General features: G+C 40.9%; 1 protein-coding gene across 1 annotated transcript in view; it reads right to left on the reverse strand.

The window, feature by feature from the left end:
* AGBL1 (AGBL carboxypeptidase 1) overlaps positions 1-22,613 on the reverse strand; it is a 733,865-nt gene that overhangs the window by 172,751 nt on the left and 538,501 nt on the right. The gene's annotated exons all lie outside the window — the stretch shown is intronic.

The raw sequence follows: 22,613 nt of genomic DNA on the forward strand, positions 1-22,613 counted from the left end.
TAGAGTAACCAACTGGAATTTTAAAAATAGCTTCAAAAAATTTTTAAAAATTTTAAAATAAGAAGGACATCCAGGAGGATCCAACTCTATCTTTTCAATAGGGGTGAATTGTGTGCTGGTGTGTTTCTTTTTTAATTTTTTTTATTTATTTATGATAGTCACAGAGAGAGAGAGAGAGAAAGAGAGAGACAGAGGCAGAGACATAGGCAGAGGGAGAAGTAGGCTCCATGCACCGGGAGCCCGACGTGGGATTCGATCCGGGGTCTCCAGGATCGTGTCCTGGGACAAAAGCAGGCACTAAACCCCTGCGCCACCCAGGGATCCCTGGTGTGTTTTTTAAAGCTCTCTTTGGCTACAGCATAGAGAACAGACTTCAGGGAAGAGAGAAAAGAGGCAGAGAAAAGGTCTTAACTCCAGGGCAAAGTACTGAGTGAAGCCCCAACCAGCACCAAAATGGTCACTGCTCTACTCTGCTCTGGCTTCTGAACACAATAGCAAGGAATGGGACCCCTGTACTCTAATCAAGAAAGAAACATCAGTGCATCTGGGAATGAAGAAATAAGGAGATGCATCTGGTGCCCAGGCACGGACTGTGGGCTCCTGTCCCCAATCCCATGCTGGTGGCTGGCTTGATGAGACAAAGTAGCTTGGGTTCTATAGGTCCTATAGGAGAGATGACCCAAATGGATATTACATGAGATGTGTCAATGGCCCCAAATAGAAAATGATTAGTTACCGGTAGAAGGAAAGGGTTTAAAAGACCACAGGCCTGAGTGACAGCTTTGTGTCAGCCATGGACACCCCATGTCCCTCTGTAGGTCTGTTTCCTATAGATAAAATGTGGGAGGGGGGCATGTCCTAGTGTGATTTCTGAAATCTGACATGCACCACATGGTGTTCTATATGCTAAGTTCTCTATGCAGTCTCACCTGGACTAAGATTTGAGTCCAAATGTCTGGCTCCTACCCAAGGTCCAGAAAAGACTGAACTTCCTCCAAGAGCTAGCTCCCAATTCCTCATAGCTCCTTTATTGAGTGCCACATGGATATCCTTTCTTGTGGCATAGAAGCATGATTTTTTAAAAGTATGGGTTTTGGAGTCAAGTAGTCCTAAAAAACATGTATATATATTTCACTTAATATTTTCCACACATGTGACTGAGAGCAAATCACTTAAACTTACAGAGCCTCCGCATCCCCATCTGTAAAATGGGGCTAATGTTACGCCTCCTTAAAGGTTGATATATTTAAGAAAGTCATGACACAATGTCCGACACAGATCTCAGCAAGCAACAGCTACTTTTATCACAATTATCTGTATAATTGATTATTCTTCATATACCAGATATTGATACCATTCCCTAAATTAAACATACTTCCCCTCTTTGTTCTCCTTGGTGTATTATGATGTTACATAAACAACAAATGAATCAGGCAAGCAGCAATTGTGTGGAGTGAGGGCATGCCCCATGAACTTGTTTTGACCCAATGGTCTACATGGTGGCCATTGACACTTGGTGGCCCCACTTTTAGCCCCATCCCCATCAGGTGCTTCGGCAGAGAGATCAGTGGTTGCTGATGAAGACCAGGAGCAGGGTAGAGCTGCTTTGTGGATCAACAGAAGCCTTCAAAATGACACTGATTTGGCACCTGTGTCTAGCACAGAATTCATAGCAAAAAATTAAAAAGAGCTAAAGATAAAGACAAACAGCCCACCTCTCAGAACTGTATTAACTCAATCAACAGAAAACAACCAGCCAGTGAAACAACCTGTGAAGGTACCAATTTCTCCCAGATTAATTCCAGGGCTCAGAATGTGGTTGTGGTAGTGGAGGAGGGGGTGTGGGGGGGGGAGGGGAGGAATAGGGGGCGGGGATCTGTCTTCACCCCTCCCCCCATGCAGGTGAATGTCTTCCATCTCATCTTAGTCTGATGCTGATCTATACAGAAAAGTTCCTCTGCCCTTTGCCTCTGGAATGATGGTCTTGGGCTCTACTGTTATTGCCCCAGCTCTCTGAAAGATCTCTTGATTTATTCCCTTTATATTAGAAAACCATATCTTCTCATTATCTAGGAAGGTCACTGGAAGGGAGATATTTCTTCCAGCTTCAATAGCAGATCACTTGGCCTTTTTTCATATCTCTCTTGGCACGGCAGGGGCTCTGTGAGAATGGGGGAGGCAGGGACAAACAATAAAAGCCAATTTATTCCTGAGCAGAAAGCACAATGCAAGGACCTAGCAGAACAAATAAATATGCAAAGCAGGCTCGTCAGCTAGTGTGCTTGGTTTCTATTTCAACTTTTATTTCCAAAGCTAATTATTCCTGTCAATAGGAAGCCCTGCCTTAACTAAGGTGGCTAGAGACCATTAGTCATTGGAGATGTTTTTGTGTTTCAGACTAGGCTTGAATTCCCCGTTCCATTCATTTCCCAGCAGGGACCTAGGCTCAGCTAACATTTTCAAGGGTGGATATCTATATTTAAACAAGATGTGGCATTGTTCTAAAAGTCACTTTCACAAGGAAATTATACATATTTGACTTCTAAACTACTTTTTCTTACTCATCTATATTAGATTGCCTTTCCTTCTGGCCAAAGATAAACTGAGTATGTGTATGTGTTTGATTAGATGTACTAGAAGGGCCGTGTTAGGCAGGATAACACTCGAATGGCTCAGAGCAATGATATTAACATTTCCAACCTATCACCATTCTGATGTTGCTGTAAGTTTGTCCAGAGTCTCTCAGAATATCTTTAGGAACTAGCTACATCAGAATGCCCTTAGGGGCTTGCTTAAAAGACAGCCCTCCTGAACCAAGAATTTTGGGGAGGTAGAGCTCAGGAATCTGCACTCTGAACACGATCCGTATTGGGATCCATTGGGTTACTCAGGTGAGAAGTCTAGGATGTATGCAGGTGTAGGGCATTATGGCCACAGCTATTCCTTTGTCTCATAACCTGCCAGGAGGGAAAGCTCCTCTACCAGACACTCAGCCTTCTAAGGAGGCAGGCAACCCAGTAGGTTCTGAGACCACTAGGTGAGCTTCCAAGAATTCAATGTTTTCTGGGATCCTAGCATAGTCACAGCTTCGAGGATAACCTTTAACCTCCTTAGGTTAAGATTCAGTCACTCTTCCTTCCCTTCGCTAGAACAAGAGTTGGGTCTAGAATAAATGCAATATCAATGATATCAGTTGGTACCAACTGACCCAGCAAATGGGTAAATTTTATGGTATGAAGATCATACCACAAATAAAGCTGTTGGAATATATACAATGTAAGGAAATGTTTGTTGGTTTTTTTAACTGAATACAACTGGAGTGTGAGTATCTTCAGTTGCTAACATGTTCACGCCTTTAATAGCTCCATGGCAAAGTCCTTGGGCGTCTTCGAAATGCACCCATTCATCCAGTGAATAATTACTGAGTCCTGGTCTAGCCACAATTTAAGACTAGCTGCTATGAAATAAAGTTAAAAAAAATCTTCAAATAAATTGTATGTGCTACTATTACCAGAGAATTTGTCCATATAACAAAGCATCAAAGTATGCTGATTTTTAGTTTGGTTCCCTCATTATTTGCCAAATAAAGCTACCTGTAGGCTTCTGACTCTTTCCAATGCAGAATTTAATTTGGTGTCTAACAGACCAAAGCAGAGAAAGCAGTGGGGACCATTTAATCTGCATAAGGAGACTTGTGTTTACTGTGATTCTATCTATCAAAGGAAGGAGAGTACTGCAGGGAAGGGTTTCTTTTCTATGACATTGCTAATATCTCAGGCATCAGGGTCCAGCTCCCTCTTTGTGACAATCTGGGCAAACACTAAGAAAGACACAGCTCAGGGAATGACACAGAGGAACAGGACTTGGACAGGCAGGAGACATTGGCAGACCTCAGGACAAGCCAAAGATGAGGGGCAGGTGTTCCCCTTCCTTCCCTGCATCCCATAATCAGATCTCATGGGAACAACAAGCTATGAAAACATCATTGATGAACAAGTATAATGTCGGATTACCAGAGTCATGACTGTGAAAGTAAGTTTGCAAAAGTGTGGGTAGACAAAGTCTAGTCATTTTGCCATTTAGTTCTTCACAGAGGACTCCAAAAAGCAGCAGGAATTGTTCCATCTGTAACTAATTTTAATCAATCTTCCCTTTTGAGGTGCCTAAGAAAGCCATGCGTCTAATTCCATTTGCAAGGGCTCATAAAGAGTCCAAAACGGAAATCCTCGAGGAACGGAGTTCTGACATAGTTGGTGCTTTGCAATCTGGGTTAGCTCTCTTTATTTCTGTCCAATGAGAGGGATGCCCATGTGGTCAGGGAGCATGGATGACTGAGTGCCTTGCTACTGGGTCTGTCAATGTTAGCTTCTCTGCCCTTCCTCCCCCAAAGAGACTTTCCTCCCCACCTTCCTTTTCTTCATGTTCCACCTGATGTGGGTTTTAAACCACCCACAGTCAAAAATTAAAAAAAAAAAAAAATCCCAGGGTCTCCTGGGTAGCTCAGTCAGTTAAGCATCTGACTCTTGGTTTTGGCTCAGGTCATGATCTCAGGGTGGTGAGACTGAGCCCCAAGTCAGGTGTTGCACTCAGCAGGGAGTCTGCTGGAGCTTTCTCTCTCTCCCTTTACCTGTAACACTCCCACTCATTCTCTCTCTTTATCTCTCAATAAATAAATAAATCTTTAAAAAAGAATTTCCAGTAGATAAGGAGAATTAAGATAGACCTAGATCTAAAGAAAATTAGGAGGGAAAGAAATTACCCTTTACAAACATCTACTACCATATATCTGAACACTATACCAAGCACACTGCCCTAACCCTCAAAACAACTCTTAGATGTACTCATTGCCTCTCTGTTTTCATTGATTAAATAACTAAAGCAGGGAGAAGTTAAATAAAACGCCTGCTAGCAAACACTGAAACCAGATTTGAAGCTTGATCCTGGCCTCTTTTCCATTAAGCTGTAGTGTTTCAAAATTCAATAAAGAATCAAATTCTTTTCATGAAGTTCAATTAGAACAGCATATAAAGTTCCCTTCACATTCCTGCTGGATTGCCTGATGATCTGAAATTTAAAAGGCTCCATCAACAGGCAGAACTTTGATGTCTTATCACACTTCAAGGCTTAAACATTGTCCTTGTCATTATGGTCAACAATTCACTGTGCTATTTATTTACCTTTTCAGCACTTTCTAATCATTCATCATTTCCTTGACTTTCAAAGTCATGCCTACTCTGGTTGAATTCTTTCTTTTGATTTTTGCTTTAGACCGCTGGCCACTCCAACTGGGCATTTTGGTCACAAGCTTAGTTTCTGCCTCCCATTTTCCCTAACATGGCATGACATTTTGCACTAGCAGTGTCCTTCATCTTCCTCATTAGGGGACCATTTCCTTCCTCCAGACCCTGGAACAAAAAGTTCTGTATACTCTGTGACCCTCCTCATCCCTGGGAATGGCTGACTAGTCCACCGTGGGCCCCTAACTCAGGCTGTTTTGTGGCAAGTTGATGTGTAGGGCTCTGCCCACATGGAGAGTAACTTTACAAATGGAAAGCTTAAGCTGCTATTTAGGTGGATCCCCAGACAAGAGAAAGAATAAGCAGCGTGTCTTTCAAGAGGAAAGAAGTTGAACAGGAATTCTTGAGGATCTATAAATAGGTAACTCTGGGTCCTCTGAGAGCTAGAGATGGTAACACCTCTGACTTGTTTTATTTCTCCGTTTCTATTTGCCTAAAATTTAGTTGAGTTTCCTTTACTATCTGGAATTAGCCAAATTACTTTATCCTTATACTAAAACTTGTTTTTTTTTTTTTTCACTTGGTACACCCTAAATCACCTTCCGTTCCTTGCAAATGAAAGGACCTTGAATGGAGTGCCTTCTTTTTCTTGATCTACCCAACACTCACCCAGATCTCCATCTACCTCCCCATGAAGCCATTCCTGAATAAATGTAGTCTCTCTCTGCCTGCTAGTCTCCTACAAGCACTTGTTATAGGTATGATGTCATTACCCCTCCACTTCTCAGTGACTGATTGTTTTGTCTCTCAGCCTTATGTCCCCAATTAGATAGCAATCTCCTTAAAATCGAGGACAATTTGGCATCACCTTGAATCTGCTCAAAAGTCAGCAGAACTTCCAATTTCATTTCTTCTATCAGATCTTCAGAGGAAGAGAAGCCAAAGGTGTGGTTTATGCCTAGGAACACTTTTATACAGAATCATAGGGCTTTCTGGGTGGGCAGGCTGTAGTAACTTTTTTATAGTAACTTCTTAAATTTACATATGTGAAAGCTCAGAGCATTTAATGGTCAGTCAGCTAATAAGATTCAGCATGAGCTCTCACATCTGGAAGGTCTGGAGCAATCCAACTATGGAAGATAGACAGAATTTTACTCTTTATATTTTAAAATGAAAGAGACAAAACTACCCAGCTTTTCACTGATAGAAGACTGAGCTGGACCATAGTGAAACACACTGGCAGGGCTTCTATTCTCTGAATTGCTAAGGCTCTAACCAGGACACTTTTATTCTTTTTTTTTTTTTAATTGTATTGCCTTTTTAAAGCTAGGCTATTTTTATAGCAATAGAACTCCTGGAACAGTAAACAGGAGGCGAATGTATTAGGCTTTAAAGGTGAAAGGGGTTATTTAAGAGTGTTATCAGAACTAGTCAGCTGCAAACACATACAGTATCAGAAAACCATAAACCTTTTCCTTCATAGCAGGGCTCAATTATTCATTAGGCCATCCTGCTGTAGGGAGAGGGTCTTTAGAAACTTAGCGCCATATAACCGTTGAGGTGTCCAGCCCTCCCTGTCATCTTACTTTCTAGGTGAATAGTTCAAGAGAAATGAAAATGATCTCTCTGTAGTCCCTTATCCCAAGTGGATTAGGGTTTTCAAGGGATAATGATAAACACAATAATTATAATAATCACCATTTCTGGCACTTTCTAAGTGCAAAGGTGAATCTCTTTTCCTAACGATCGGTAGTGTTACCTATAGGAAATGATACAGCAAGTTAGTGGCAGAGCTGGAATTTGAACCTGAGTCTTTTGGAGACTGCTCACCTGTTACTCTGACATTTCTAATCTCTTCTCCCCAAGGAACACTAATCTGATCGATCTTGTGGGGAATTTCTTTAAAAGTTAAGAAGGAGGGACTTCATGATCAAATTACCTGCCTGCAACTTCTAAGTTCTGGTGCTTCATGATGCACACTAGTATATTATAGACTCTGAGAAGGTCCGCAGTAGAGATACGTGCTTTTCTTACATAACGCAGGTTTCCCAAAGTCCTTTGTCTTCAAACTCCATTTCTCAACACATGTGACAACACTCCATTGACAGGGACATATCTTGGACAATGATGCATGCCAAATACGGCTCTGGCGAGCAGAGACATACATAGTTAAGAGTGGAATGATATTTGCCTAATGGTGAAGTGTAAAAGGAGGAGAGCATCTGTCAGCACGACCGTAACCATTTGAAGCCCCACTTAATGCTGAGTTGTGTTCATTCCCTCAGGTTTAATCTGAAACAGAGCCTGCTGCAGCTCTGGGGAGGTGGCAGGGGAAGGTGACTGGGCAACATAGGTGAAGGGGAGTGGGAGGTACAGGCTTCCAGAGATATGGGATGAACAAGTTACAAGGATAAAAGGTACAGCATAGGGAATATAGTCAGTAGTATTGGAGTAGTGTTGTGTGGTGGCAGATGGTAGCACATCTGCAGTGAGCACAGCATAGCATATAGACTTGTCAAATATCTATGTGGTACACCTGAAACTAAGGTAACATTGTGTGTCAACTATATTCAAAATAAAAAAAGAAAACAAAGGAAAGGACATGAAAGGAAAGACAGAGAATGGAAGAAAAGGAAAGAAAGGGAAAGGAAAAGGGAGAAGAAAGTCAGAAAGCCCAGCTCTGCCAGTGCACTGTCGTTAGAGCGGGAGCAGCTTGGCTCCTGATTCTGGCTCATTCTCTCGGAAGCCGAGGTCTCATGCTCACTTTACTACTCTTTTGAAACCTCAGTTTTCTCATCTTTAAAATAGTGATGAAAAAAAAATTTACTTTGCAAGGCTGTTGTGATAACTAGCAATAATGTATTTGAAGCACCTGCAACAAGTCACCAATTATTATTGCTTTAAGTTCGACAAAAGTGATGTTCCCTTTGCCTGGAAATGGCACCTGCTGTTTCTCTACTCAGTAAAGTCCTGTTCACTTGATCAAGCCCAGAGCAAAGGTCATCTCCTCTATGAAGCTTTGCAAGGCCCTGCTACTTTCCCCATCCACCTTCCCACAGCGGTTAACAGAGTCCACTGTTTCCTACTCCCACATTACTCACGCCGTGTCTTGAGTCTTATTTTGCATGTGTCTGTCTTCTCCAGGAGAATATCAGCTCTTTGAAAACAAGGCATATGTAGTAAGCACAGAGTCTCCTACACATAGCATGCAGCACAGAAGAGGCATATAAATGCCCAATAAATATCATGAACAAGGAGCTATAAGAGGGAGGCATCTTAAACTATCATGTTAGACTCCAGACACTTGGCATTCTGAGAATCAAATATACATATACCAGAAATGACCAATCATCAAACACAGTGCATTCTTGGGCTAGGAGTTTAGACATAATAAAGAGCTAAGTGGTTGGAGGGAGTTCAAGGAATCCCATCAACAAATCTAGTAGCCACATGTAAGTATTATAGGCCTGTTCACACTTACCAACATGCACACATGGTACATACTTATGGCCCATAGAGATGGTGCACAATTTTACAAGAATATTGAGAAATAATCGATGAGGTCATTGGAAGTGCCAGATGGCTTAATGACATGAGGAACGATAGTATCTCTGACTTCACATGGACATGGCCTCAAATTCCAGTGATATTGGGCATTGGGGAAGCTATTGTTAAAGTCTGTTTCCCTTTCTGTAAAAATTTGATAGTAGGGTCCACTCAGAAAGTTTTTAAGGGGATCCCTGGGTGGCGCAGCGGTTTGGCGCCTGCCTTTGGCCCAGGGCGCGATCCTGGAGACCCGGGATCGAATCCCACGTCGGGCTCCCGGTGCATGGAGCCTGCTTCTCCCTCTGCCTGTGTCTCTGCCTCTCTCTCTCTCTGTATGACTATCGTAAATAAATTAAAAAAAATTAAAAAAAGAAAGTTTTTAAGGGTATTAACTAGGAGACAGTATAAATGAACTAAGCAGAGTAGCATGATATTGGTATTCAATACATTTTATTTGTGGATAATTGTTGTCTATCTCCCCCACTAGACTGAGCTCTTCAGGGTTAGGGATCTCACGACAGTAATCTCTGTATCCATTGCCAAGCACTACACCAAGCACATACTACCAGCAACTCCATAAATACTTGCTGCATAATGAAAAAGGAAATAGAAGAATGATGAGAAAGTTTTGGGTCACCTATCATCCCTACACTGTTGAAATTCTAGCTGCCTTACCTGTCAGACAGGGTGGCTCTGCCATTGTTCATGGACTAATTACACCCCACCCAGCTATAGGCCAATCCCTTCACTGTTAATAAAATGTAGCACATTTGCACCAAGCACTTTTACACATTTTTAAAACTTTAATCTCAAAAAAAATTTGAAACTCAGGAAAGACCCAAAGAGGCAAATACACAAAGTATACATATAAATGCTTTATAAAAAGGAATATTTACATATGTATATGCACACATTCATATAAAATTTATCTCTACTTCTAAAGGAATAAAACTAGAAGATATTAACAGTAGTAAAAGTATGGTAAGAGTAGGAAAAGAGATTGCATGTATACATTCATTGCATATATATGTCTCTATATAATATTGTCCTAATGATTTTTAACATATAAGTGTGCATTTTCCCTTTAAATCTGCCCACTCAGCATCAATGTGTGTGTGTGTGTGTGTGTGTGTGTGTAAGCCATGTGAAACAGTTTGATATAATTATAAGCCAAGGAACAATATCCGTATTTCACACTGAATGTGATGCCTATAAACATCTTGAAGTGTGAGCACAAAAGAAAAGGCAAACCTGGATAAAACACATCCTGAGCCTGGGAGGGGAGCTACTATGCTTTCTCGTAGGTCCCCTGCAGTTTTTCCTCACCCATTCTAGAGCATGTTCCTCATCAGCTCATTCAGGAAATAATGGCAGAAACAAGAGGAAAGTCTTGTTCTTCCATTTTCTTTTCTGTCTACAGAAGATCAATCTAAAAACAGAAGTAGCAAGAGGGAGTTATCAGGCCCCATCAGGGAGGGAGCCAGTGTGTTTCCTAAAGTGACTTCACTGCTTTGTTGTAACAGGGAAGCAAATGGACCATTAGGGACACTGTCTCCATAGCATGGAAAGTAGCTGGCTTGACTCTGAGCCAGCATCAAGTTGTCACTTCTGCAAACCAATGGCATCCAATCCTCCCATCCCTCAGCCTCCTTCCCTTGAAGATCCTAGGCATGGTCCACACCTCTCTTTACTTAAATCATCTTACTCATCACTGCTGTCCCTACAACAGCTGCTCGTCTCTACATCTTTTCTGACCACAGATCTCCTTGTCACTCCCTGCCATAAACTGCATGAAACCCATTATGCCATACTCCTCCCTACAACTTGAATTATGATTTCATTACCGTTCTAGCCATCTTTCTTATTTGAGAAGCTTGCTTATGGTCATATTACATCAGAAATATACACTTTAGAGTCACACAGGCCTAGTTTTCAATCCTGACTATGCTTTAGATAGTTGTGTGACTTTGAGAAAGTTTCATGACTTCTGAGAACCTAAGTTTCTTGGGTCAAACATGAATATAGCTCCCTGTTTGTCCCAAGGTCACTGATAGCATAAACACTGGAAAAACAAATGCAAGTTGCTTAAAGCAATGTCCAGTAAAAAGTATGGCTTCAATAAAGGCCACTTTCCTTCTTACCAAGACCTCAGGGGGTATCAAATCCATGCCAGAGGTCACTGAAAATGTCACAGACCTATGGTAGGTGGAAGAAGTTTAGTTATAGAATGATGGGAAGAACTGCCTGTCTCATCAGCAATACGTGTATGAATGGGGAGTCTTCTAGATACATGTGCCTCAGGCAGATGACTTCTCCTCTCCCCAAAACAGATCACACAGATGTAGACGGGGGAAAAGGCTGGCAATTAGAAACAGATAAACCAGATAGAAATGCTAACCTTGCTCATATCTGCTTATGAGATTCTAGGAAAGACCTTTGACCTTTTGGGTATTGGCTTCTTCATTTATAAAATTGGCTAATGACAGCCCTCTGCAAGATTGTTGTGAGTTCCTATAAAATGATTAGCACTATGTCGTCTCCATAGTAAACAGTCAGTCAATACATGTTAGTTAGATTTCCAAGACAATTCTCAGGCTTTAAATAATAGCCGTCAAGGCTAATATTGTGATTACTAAGCATTGGGCATTATTCTAAATAGTAACCGAACTTCTCACAGAAATAGTCACTGAATTTCACTGCTCACAGGAAACCTATGACTACTATCATTTTTCTGTGTTAAGAGGAGAAAAGAGACACAGATATCAGAGGCATCACCTGACTTGCCTAAGGCACATGGCTAGTACATGACAGAGCCTGGAATCACATCCTCCATTCCAAGCAGTCCAGCCACAGAATCTGTTTTTTTTTTTTTTTTGTGTGTGTGTGTGTGTGTACATTTTTAAGATTTGTTTTGTTTTATTTTACAGAACGAGAGAGAATGAACATGAATGGGAGAGGCAGGAAGAGAAGAAGAGAGAATCTCAAGCAGACTCCTTGCTTATAGTGGAGCCTGATGCAGGGCTTGATCTCACCACCCTGAGAACATGACCTGAGCCCAAACCAAGAGCCAGGCTCTTAATCAACTATGCCACCCAGATGCCTCCAGAATCTGTTTTATTAAGCATTCCACTATTCTGTCTCCAAAAATCAGAAAGATGAACTACTTGCCATATACCCTGTATTTGACAACTTAATTTTCAAAAGAGTACTACCTCTCTTCCTAATCTCTGTAATAGTTTATATCAATCATGGTTTCTCTTCTTTTTTCTTTTTAGAGAGAGAGCATGTGAGTGGGGGTAAGGAAGAGGGACAGAGAATCTCCAGCAGACTCCCCACTGAGCATGGAGCCCGACATGGGGCTCAATCCCATGATCCTGAGATCATGACCTGAGCCAAAATCAAGAGTCAGACGCTCAACCAACTGAGCCACCCAGGCGCCCCTCAATCATGGTCTCTAAGAGCAAGGGACTGAAACCTAAGTTCCTAAATGCTAGGAATACATAGCAGAAATACAGGGAGATTCAGAGCATGAACAGGAATGTTGGAGAACCAGGATCAGAGAGGAGGTACTGGGAAATTTCTAACTTCAGCTTGACAAAGGAAATTATATCAGAACACCCTCTTACTGAGAGCAACTATAAACCTGGATAAAATCACACACATGCACACACACATACATGCACACACCCCTATCATCTATTTGAAGAAACTAGATTATGCAGACTATGGAGCCCCACTGCTTGCATTCAAAGTTTGACCCTACCATTTACCAGCTACATGGTCTTGGACATGGCAGTTAACCTTGCTGTGCCTCTGTAGTTGCATCTGTAAAATGGGGATAATAATAAGACCTGTCTCATAAGACTGTTACACAAATTTTTCTCTTAATCTTCATGTGATAACCAGCCAAAGCAGAGTGGCTGCCGACCCATGCCCTTGAGAAATGCCACTTTGAGAAAGTGTGGGAAGGAAGAATGGACTAGAAATAAAATGGTCCTGGGCTGGGATTTTTCCTTATCCTCACCCAATGGCTAAACTACTGTCCTGGAGACTACTGCCTTTCCAAATCTCTGGCTTCCAAATCTACTATCTTCCCCACAAGAAATCTTTACTTTGAAGGCATCCAGAAAACACAGTTTACTCTGGGATACCTCAGGCCAATGACTTCCCCTGAAACTTGAAAGTCAGTCTGGCGTGAGAAAATTTCCTATGTGAAAATAATACCTGTTTCCTCTATATCTTCACTTCTTGCTCACTTTCAAGTTTTACCTGTTAGCATTTCAGGAGGAATGAAAATCAGTAAGATTCCCTTCTTGCTAACCCTGCAGGATCTGATAGAACCCCAGAAAAACAAAACTAGAGCCTTCACTATTTTGCAAATCATTGCCTACACCATCAGCTCAAATCTCACTGCAGAATATTTATTGCTGGTGACAATTTAAAGAGGCAGAAAGATCACAGCATGATTCAAGGATCCCTGGTGGCATCTGCTACTTTCAACAGTGAGGAAATCTCCAGCCTTAGGAACTGAGAGGGTTTGATGTGGATGTCAGAGTAAGAGATTCAGTCTCCCCGCTACCCACGCTTCTATTCCTGAGAGAGGGCTTCAGGCACATGAACCTTTATTCTAGGTCAGTCTGCATAGGAAAAGCCCAACTGAGCTCAGGATCAATCCAGAAAGGCCAAAACGTAATTCAATAATTTGGGGGCATACAATCATGTATCTTTTTTCTTCTTGGCTCCTAGTTTGTTTATATAAAAATAAAGGGGCACCTGGGTGTCATAGTCTCTGACTTGGGGTTTTTGGCTCAGGTCCTGATATTAGGCTCCAAGCTCAGTGCGGTCTACCTGAGATTCTCTTTCCCTCTCCCTCTACCCCTTCCATGTATGTTCTCTCTCTCTCTCTCTCTCTCTCTCTCTCTCTCTCTCTCTAATATAAATAACTAGACTTCAAAGAAAATTTTAAAAACTAAAACATAAAAATAAAATTCTGAACATTTTTGCTTTTGCATGAGATTAGTAATTATACACTCTTAAATTTGCATTATCTTCACCACTTTTAAAGTCCACTCCAATGCATTCTTATTTAATCCTTACTAAACTGGGGCATCTGGGTGGCTCATTTGGTTAAGCATTTGCCTTCAACTGAGGTCATGATCCCAGAATCCTGGGATCGAATCCTCACTTGGGCTTCCTGTTCTTGGGGAGCCTGCTTTTCTCTCTCCTTCTCAATCATGCTCATTTGCTCTCTCTCTAAAATAAATAAATAAAATCTTTAAAAAATATTCTTACTAAACTGTTTGTGATAACATATTATTGCCAAATGACACATGAATAATTTTATGTACAGAACCATGAAAAAACATGGCCAAAGCTACCAAATGAGTAAGTGGTGACATATGAATTTAACTATGGGAATGTTAATAGCAACAGACCCTGAACTGTATTTGAAATGAGACAGGGATGATAAAGAAAAAAAATCTGTGGACCAAAAATAAAATGTTCTAAAGTTTAAGGGCAGTTAGAAAGTGAAGATTTCAGGAAACGGTTACAAAACCATTTGAGTTACTCTATAGTTAATAATCTAATATTGGATTGAGAATCATCATTATTCTCTTTATCACTTAGATTATTCTAGTAATTAACCAAGACAGAGAGACCGGTTCTCAAAGAACTGCCAGGAGACTATGTTGGAAGAAATAAGTACAAGTTAAATAGCAGATGATAAACACTAAGAAAAGTAGAGTTTTATCGCATTAGTTTATTTGATTGGCAAATATTGTGCTCTCATACTCTGGTATGCACTGAACTAAGCTCTGTGGATACATCAGAGAACAAAATACACAAAATCCCTGCCCACATGGAACTTACATTCTGTGGCTACATGAATCTATTTCTTAATGCAAACTAAATCTGAATTGGGTAAGTTAGGTTCTTCCGGAAAATGAGTGGAGTTTACCCAATTTCTCTCTGAATTTTGACACAGTGAGGACTACAGTAAGTCAAGAGACACATGGAATTCTCTTCAATCTAGAATCAGGCTAATATGGCTCCACATACCTGAGCAAGTAGGTAGAGGCCAAAAGCAAGAAGGTAAACTCTACTGATGCTTGTGGCGGCATCTGTCTGGTTGCTGGCCCTGAATGCACCTTCCTAACCTAACCCTTGGCACTTATAAGCCGCCAAAAGGAGCCATGTTGACTTGCAGATGGAACTGAGTTGGAGTTAAGCTACTCATGCAAATGGAGCAGAATTACTTTTGTCAGCTCCAGTTTGCTTATAGTTGAATAATGCCCCATGATAGGATGAACAGAACACAAAAGTAGAAAGCCAAAGGCCCGGTGTTCCCCAGCATTATTTATTTCTATGTAACTCCATGCAGCTCCTTAGCTTTTCTAGGCCTCACTTACAACATCTATAAAATAGGAACATTCTTTCCAGCTCAGTAACTCCGTCAGACCATGACAAACTGTCCCAACTGTGGTTTCATGGAAAGGAGAGACGCATCTACTTGCCTTTGCATGATACTCTTGGAACCAAAAACACAGTCATCACAGTCATTTTGTCCAGCTTCAGCAGACATTTTGAGGCCAAATCCAAACACACACACACACACACACACACACACACACACACACACACAAAGTTGCTGTATTTTATTTTCATGCTCGGAAACTGGGGAGCTTGCCTATTACAAAGCTTTGCATATAAAGTGAGTCTGTGTAGGAGCTAATTATATATCCAGGAATCTTTACTCTAAGTGTGCCTGTCCTGGGATGCCTAGATGGTGCAGGGGTTGAGCATTTGCCTTCAGCTCAGGTCGTGATCCCTGGGGTCCTAGGATGGAGTCTCTCATCGGGCTCTCTGCAGGGAACCTGCTTCTCCCTCTGCCTATGTCTCTGACTCTCCCTCTCTCTCTCTGTCTCTCATGAATAAATAAATAAAAATCTTTTTAAAAAATAACTGATGTTACCCAGTAAAGTTGCCAGATAACTCTAGCCCAGCCACTGAACCTCTCTGGACCTCAGTTTTCTCATTTAAAAAATAGGAGGATAGATCTGCAAGGCCATAGCCTGACAATCGGTGATTCTCTGAGCATATCAATCAAGTGCTCCTAGTGTCTCTAAACTGGGAAATCAGAAACAAGCTCCTGCCTCATGGAAATAACTCATTATTATTAGATAAATTATTTTGTTTTTTTTTAATTTTTTAGCCTTAGTTGCACTTGGCTCTGATGACCTTTCTTTACATCTTCGTTTGTAGAGATAATGTATCTAAAAACAATTTGTTTCTTTGTTATGGGGAATGAAAACAAGATTTTGGAGAACTTCTAACCCCATGCTTCTCTTATCCAATTAAGATCTTTCTCTTTAACTGAGAGTTTATTTTCAGAGCTACTACTGACCCAGGAGTTAAACTGATGGCTAAACATTTTTTTTTTAAATGACATATCCTTGGAATTCCTGGGTGGCTTTTCCAATTAAGCATCCAACTTTGGCTCAGGTCATGATCCCAGAGTCCTCCATCCCTGTTGACAGGGAGCATGTCAGGCTCCCTGTGCCATGGGGAGTCTGTTTCTCCCTCCCTTTTGCCCCTCCCCTGGCTTGTGGTCTCTCTTTTTCACTCTCTCTCTCTCTCTCTCTCAAATAAATAAAATCTTTTAAAAATTAAAGTAAAATAAAATGATGTCTCCTTCCCAAGCCACCTCCTTTGGAGCAACACAGTCTTTGCCAGTCCATAAGTTACTACTTGATAGTTCAGCTGATATTTAGAAGAATTCATAAATTCGACCAGTCTCAGGGTCATTAGAGTCTTCTCCAGTCTTAATGTGTGTCACCTTTGTGGTGAAAAGATCCCTGAATATGGCAGGATGCCTCACACCTTCTCATGTTTTTCATTTTCCACTTGGTAAACATTTGGATGGGGCAAATCCAACCCTCTGAGCCACTGGCTCATCAATGCTATATCTGTTGACTTACTGCCATTATTATTGGCATACTCATAATTCCCAGTCCTGACTCTTCCTCTTCCTTCTTTTTAACTCAACACAATACATAAGGGAGAGAAAATGTGGTCTACATTTTCATGTCTTTTTTTCTGCATTTTTTAAGGTTTTATTTATTTAGGAGAGGCACAGAGAGAGAGGCAGGATATAGACAGAAGGAGAAGCAGACTCTCCGTGGGGAGCCCAGTGCAGGACTTGATCCTAGGACCCCAGGAGCACACCCTGAGCAGAAGGCAGACGCTCAACCCTTGAGCCACCCAGGCATCCCTCTCCACATACATTCTTTTTTTTTTATGAGTACTGTGTCGTTGTTTTTTAAATAATAAATTTATTTTTTATTGGTGTTCAATTTGCCAACATACAGAATAACACACAGTGCTCATTCCACATACATTCTTAACCATGCCAAGGCACAGAGAGAAGTGTCCTCGTGTGTTTCTCACCAATGGGTAAAACCACCTTCCTCCTTTCATTGTTGTAGTCCTAAATAACTAATTAGCTAACTAACTAATTAGCTAACTAACTAAACAAATCCATTCCATTGGACCTACCACTCTTCCATGCCTCTCACCTCTTCCACAGTCTCACTTCTTTTCTCATCAAGCTTATATTCCATGGACCATCATTATAATCACTCCTAACATATGTTTTCAACATTTTACTGTCTTTCCCTCCATCACACTTGTCTGGCAAAGCCCAGAGTTATAAATAACTTTTGCCCACTGCAGGCCTGACCAGAGCAAAGACAACCAGCTGGGAAACCAGTCACAATTTATGTCTATGGGGATCCCTGGGTGGCGCAGAGGTTTGGCGCCTGCCTTTGGCCCAGGGCGCGATCCTGGAGACCCAGGATCGAATCCCACATCGGGCTCCCGGTGCATGGAGCCTGCTTCTCCCTCTGCCTATGTCTCTGCCTCTCTCTCTCTCTCTCTCTGTGTGTGTAACTATCATAAATAAATAAAAAAAAACTTACTGAAAAAAAAACCAATTTATGTCTATGATCACGCATCACACATGGGATCTTGAGCAAGGATGTGATGTCTCCTCATAGGATGTCCTGTAAGTTTCAGGGCAAAGAATGGTTTTAGTCATTCCTTTACAGAAAAAGGAGATAATGAATACCTAAGAACATTAATACAATCTACAGTTGTGGCGGTAAAAATAAACATGTTCATTGAAGATATATTTTCCAGATAGAAATAACAGAAAGGAAACAGAAAGAGAGAAGAAAAAAAACATGACTCTCTGGTTTTGAGTCTGATAACTAGGTAGACACTGGTTAGTTATCCAACTAAAAAAAGTAAGGAGGAAGAGGTACAAGATTGACAGGTGAACAGAAAGGTCTTTATCACCACTGGTCAGGCTAAATCTGAGTCATCCAAGGGAAGTGTTCACAAAGGTGATTGGACATGTAAGTTGGGGGTTTTGGGGAGGAGTCAGGGCTAGAGATCTTAATTTGGCCATAATCTGTATATATTTGGCATTTGAACATAATAGGATCCTTTAAGGATAGAATGTAGATAAGCAGAAGCCAAGAGCTAAGATTACCTCCTTAAGGCAGCCCAACATTTATAGGTCGAATGAGAAAGCTAGAGGATAAGTCAGCAAAGAAACTTGAGAATCAGTGACCAGGGAGGCTGGAAAGTGGTATTGTGGCAACCAGGTGGGCACTGGTTTGTGTCAAACATTTGACACCCATTATCCTGATACTGATGCCTTGCTAGGTGGATATTCCTGCTGCCATCTCAGGGGTAGTATATCTAAAACTAGAAAGACTGATGACCACGTCCAAGTTCACTCAAGTAATAGATTTCAGCACTAGTAGTCAAACTGACATCTGCTAACCTCAGAATTCATGTGTCTCCCATCACATCTTGTTATCTCCAGTGAAGATAAAAAGGAAATGAAGGGAGGAAGGGGAAAGGAAGGGAAGGGAGGGTTGGCTGACTGAATGACTCCTAACAGTCAGAAAGAAAAGGTTCACAACTGGGAAATTTATCTCTTAGAGAGATAAGTTTGACAGGAAGCAGAGGGGACTTTACTCCCCATGATAAATGTCAACCAGCATTGTAAGGATGCTTTGCTATTTATTTATTTATTTATTTATTTATTTATTTATTTATTTATTTATTTAGTGGATTTTCCCCTATCCCATGTTTAGCATGCATGCCTATTCAAGGGCGGATATTAATATATGTCGGGGCGCCTGGGTGGCTCAGCAGTTGAGCGTCTGCCTTCAACTCAGGGTGTGGTCCTGCAGTTCCTGGATGGAGTCCCACATCGGGCACCCTGCATGGAGCCTGCTTCTCCCTCTGCCTCTGTCTCTGTGAATTATCTATACATCTATAGATCTCTCTATATATCTCTTGTGAATAAATAAATAAAATCTTTAAAAAATAACTTAATGTATGTCAAGTGCTTGGAGGGTAGCAGAGAACTAGGACTATATTTATAAGGTCTTAAAAAGAGTTGTTTCCTATCTAGCTGGTTTTGACTTCCCCACGCCACTGTTCTTGTCATTAGATTGGGCAAAGAAAAGGCTGTCAAGTGAGTGGGATGTGATTTCTCCCTCACAGACTTGAGGTTTGGCTTGTGGATCATTATTGCTCTATTGTCATCTGCTTACAGATTTTTCCATTATATTTGTTTTGTCACCCAGTAAATATTGGTTAGGTTTTCCAGGAGGTTATTACCATCTACTTTTTCCTCCCTCTCTCTTTGGGAAGAAGATGAAAACTGCTGGTAAGAAGTTTTGGGGAGGACAGATCCTTTATGCCATTCAGCCATTAGCCTAGAAACAAAAGTCTTTTAAGATTGCCAGATGCAGGGATTCTAGTACTCTTTATTCAGAAATGCTTAGATTTAAGGGGGACAAGGTTGATGGTTACTTTGATGGGATCATGATTGGCCTCTTGCTTTTCCCCTGTCTAAGGCTTACTTCATTTGTCTTCCTGTTCAGAAGACAGATTTACAAAATACAATTTACACAGAAAAAAATCTTTCATCTCGGCCTCCTGGGGTTCTGTGGCTCCATGCCCCTTCTCCAACCATTAACTTCACCTCCCATTTTTCAAGCACTGTTTTTTCTCCACTACTTTAGCTAGTCAGGTGTTTCCTCCTCTCTTACCTCATCTTTCCCTGGTTTGGGGCACAGTCTGTTCTTCTGACCACCCTCCAGTGAAGCTATACTATTTACTTGTCCTACATGACCACAGGATGGTTTCTAGCTCAATTGCTCTCTACCTTACTTCAATGCTAGGGTCCCATCTAAACTGTTGGCACACAGACAGTTGAGTGTCTTCTTGGGTTTTCAATTTTCCCAAATCTGTGGTTTTTTAAGGTGGTTGTGATACTGCAACCTCATTTCTCCAGAGAGAGTGGGGGGCATTCTGGAAGAGGAATAAGATCCCCAAGGCACAGACTAATTGGATGAAGCTCATATATGCTTCCCAAGGAGCCAGGCCTTTGTTCGCCAATATTGGCAGAGGCCACTTCCGCTGTCTGGGACAATTGGTCAGTTAGTGAAATGGAAAGGTTCTGGGAAAAGTCTACAAGACAGGTTAAGAACCTCAAAATGAAGGGATACATAAGGCTTATTGAGGAATCACATGTCCTCATTATGTTTATAATCACCATAAAATCATAGCATTTGGTCTCAGAGTCCTTTTTTGCTGGATCCAAGGGTGCTCCTTTGCTTAGCTTATAAATCCCTTGGATAGCACAATCTCCCCTGGGTTTAGTACATTATACAGAAGAATTTGTCAAGATCCACAATGCCCATATTAGCTCACCGTTTTGGCCTTGACATATTAACTTTATTTGCATAAATGGAGGTTATAGAATAGAAACTAGTATTTCTTATTATTAAATGCTACCCCACCGCGCCTTCCCATTGCTCCTCGGTTCTCATGTTTTGTCTCGAATTTTACCCTGCTCTTCCCTTGCGATTTCTTCAGTATTCCCCTCTGAACCACTCTGTCACGTGGACACCTTTCCATCTTGCCATAATACTAATGATTAATATTTGAGCCCTTGCCGTATGTCAAGAAATTGCCTAAAGCACTTCACATTGCTTATTTCACAAAATATTCTTTGAATTAGGTTATATTATTATCTGTCTTATACATAAACACAAAACAAAACAAAACACCCTGAAGCACAGGAAAAAAACAATTCATCCCAAATCACATACCTAGTAAATGGTAAAACTAGGATTACAACCCAGGCCCTCTGACCTGGATTCCCATTGAAGCTTTAAGTAAAATATAACAATTGGAAAATGAAAATGAATTTGGTGTATGCACCTATTCTGAGTAATGCCATACTGACTTTGAGGTGGTTGAGATCCAAATTAAGATCTCCTGGATCGAATTTATTGATTCCTTCATATCTGAAGGTCCTTCCTACTCATAATCCAAAAGCTGTATATTTTCTGGGAATATCCATGGATATTTACTTCTGCCATCAGTTCTATCTGCTTGCCTCTTTCTTTTCTCTTTACAACTTTATTGGGGTAAAATTGATATATAAAAACAGCACATATTTAATTTATACAATTTGATGAGTTTGGACATACGCATATACCCATGAAACCAACAGCACAATCATGGTAATAAACATATTCATCACTTCCAGAAGTTTCCTCATACCCTTTTGCTTTTTGTTTTGTTTGTAATAATAGCATGAGATCTATCTCTTAACACATTTTTAGAAGTGCATAATATGGTTAACTATAGGCCCCTATGTCATAGAAGAGATGTCAATAAATTATTGATCCTTGCATAACTGAAACTTTTCCAAGTCTTGATTGGTTGTTTATATATCTTTAATCTCTCTGTGATCTTCTAAGCTAGAGAAAATATAAGCAATGATATATTCAACATAGCTATGAATCAGACTGAGTAGAATATCACACGAAATGGTGGTGGTATGAGCCCTATGTAGTTCTGGCACAGATGTTGATCTACAACCATAAACTGAAGCGTTCCATGGGACACCACCACACGTGAACAGCCCTTTGAGTTTCTCCTTTGCAGCAATGCCAACTGGAAAAAATGGACTGGGCTGTGTGTTTGGTAGTCTTTATAGTAACTTCATAATGCAAGACTCCTGAGAGAGACCTGAAATGGGAATGGCAGAGAGGTTCTAGAAACAGAGGGGAATTTCCTGACAGATCCATAGAGAGGAGATGCCACTGTCTGTCCCATTTATACCATGGTGAGGAGAGGAACTCTCATGGGTTGTGGACATCAACACTGGAAAAAATATTTTAAAAGCATGTATTTCAGAAGAAAAATAAAAATCACTCTTAAGGTGTATATTAAGTAGCAGATGCTTCAAATCCTAGATTTTTTTTTAATTTAAAAGCAATTAGCCAACATAGAGTATATCATTAGTTTCAGATATAGTGTTCAATAATTAACCGGTTGCATATAACACCCAGTATTCATCGCATCCTGTGCCCTTTTTAATGCCCATCACCCAGTTACCCCGTCCCCCCCATCTCCCCTTCAGCAACCCCCAGTTTGTTTCCCAGAGTTAAGAGTCGCTCATAGTTTACCTCCCTCTCTGATTTTTTTCAAAGCCTAGATTATTATTGTTACCAACAGGCTAGCAAACTAAGATGCAAGAGGAAAAATAAGTGATTTCTTTCCTATTTAAAGACTCACAGGCTGATCATTGAACACTCATCGAATATACCTTTACCTGTGCTTCCTCTCCTCTTCCTTTCTGTTCTCAGAAATTTCTACTGCCATTTGTTCTCAATCATAAAACCTTGCAAATAAAACAGATGCTATCCTCTCTCCCAAAGAATCCAGAGAATA

The sequence above is a fragment of the Nyctereutes procyonoides genome, unplaced genomic scaffold (assembly GCF_905146905.1).
Source record: "Nyctereutes procyonoides isolate TBG_1078 unplaced genomic scaffold, NYPRO_anot_genome, whole genome shotgun sequence".
NCBI classification, from domain to species: domain Eukaryota; kingdom Metazoa; phylum Chordata; class Mammalia; order Carnivora; family Canidae; genus Nyctereutes; species Nyctereutes procyonoides.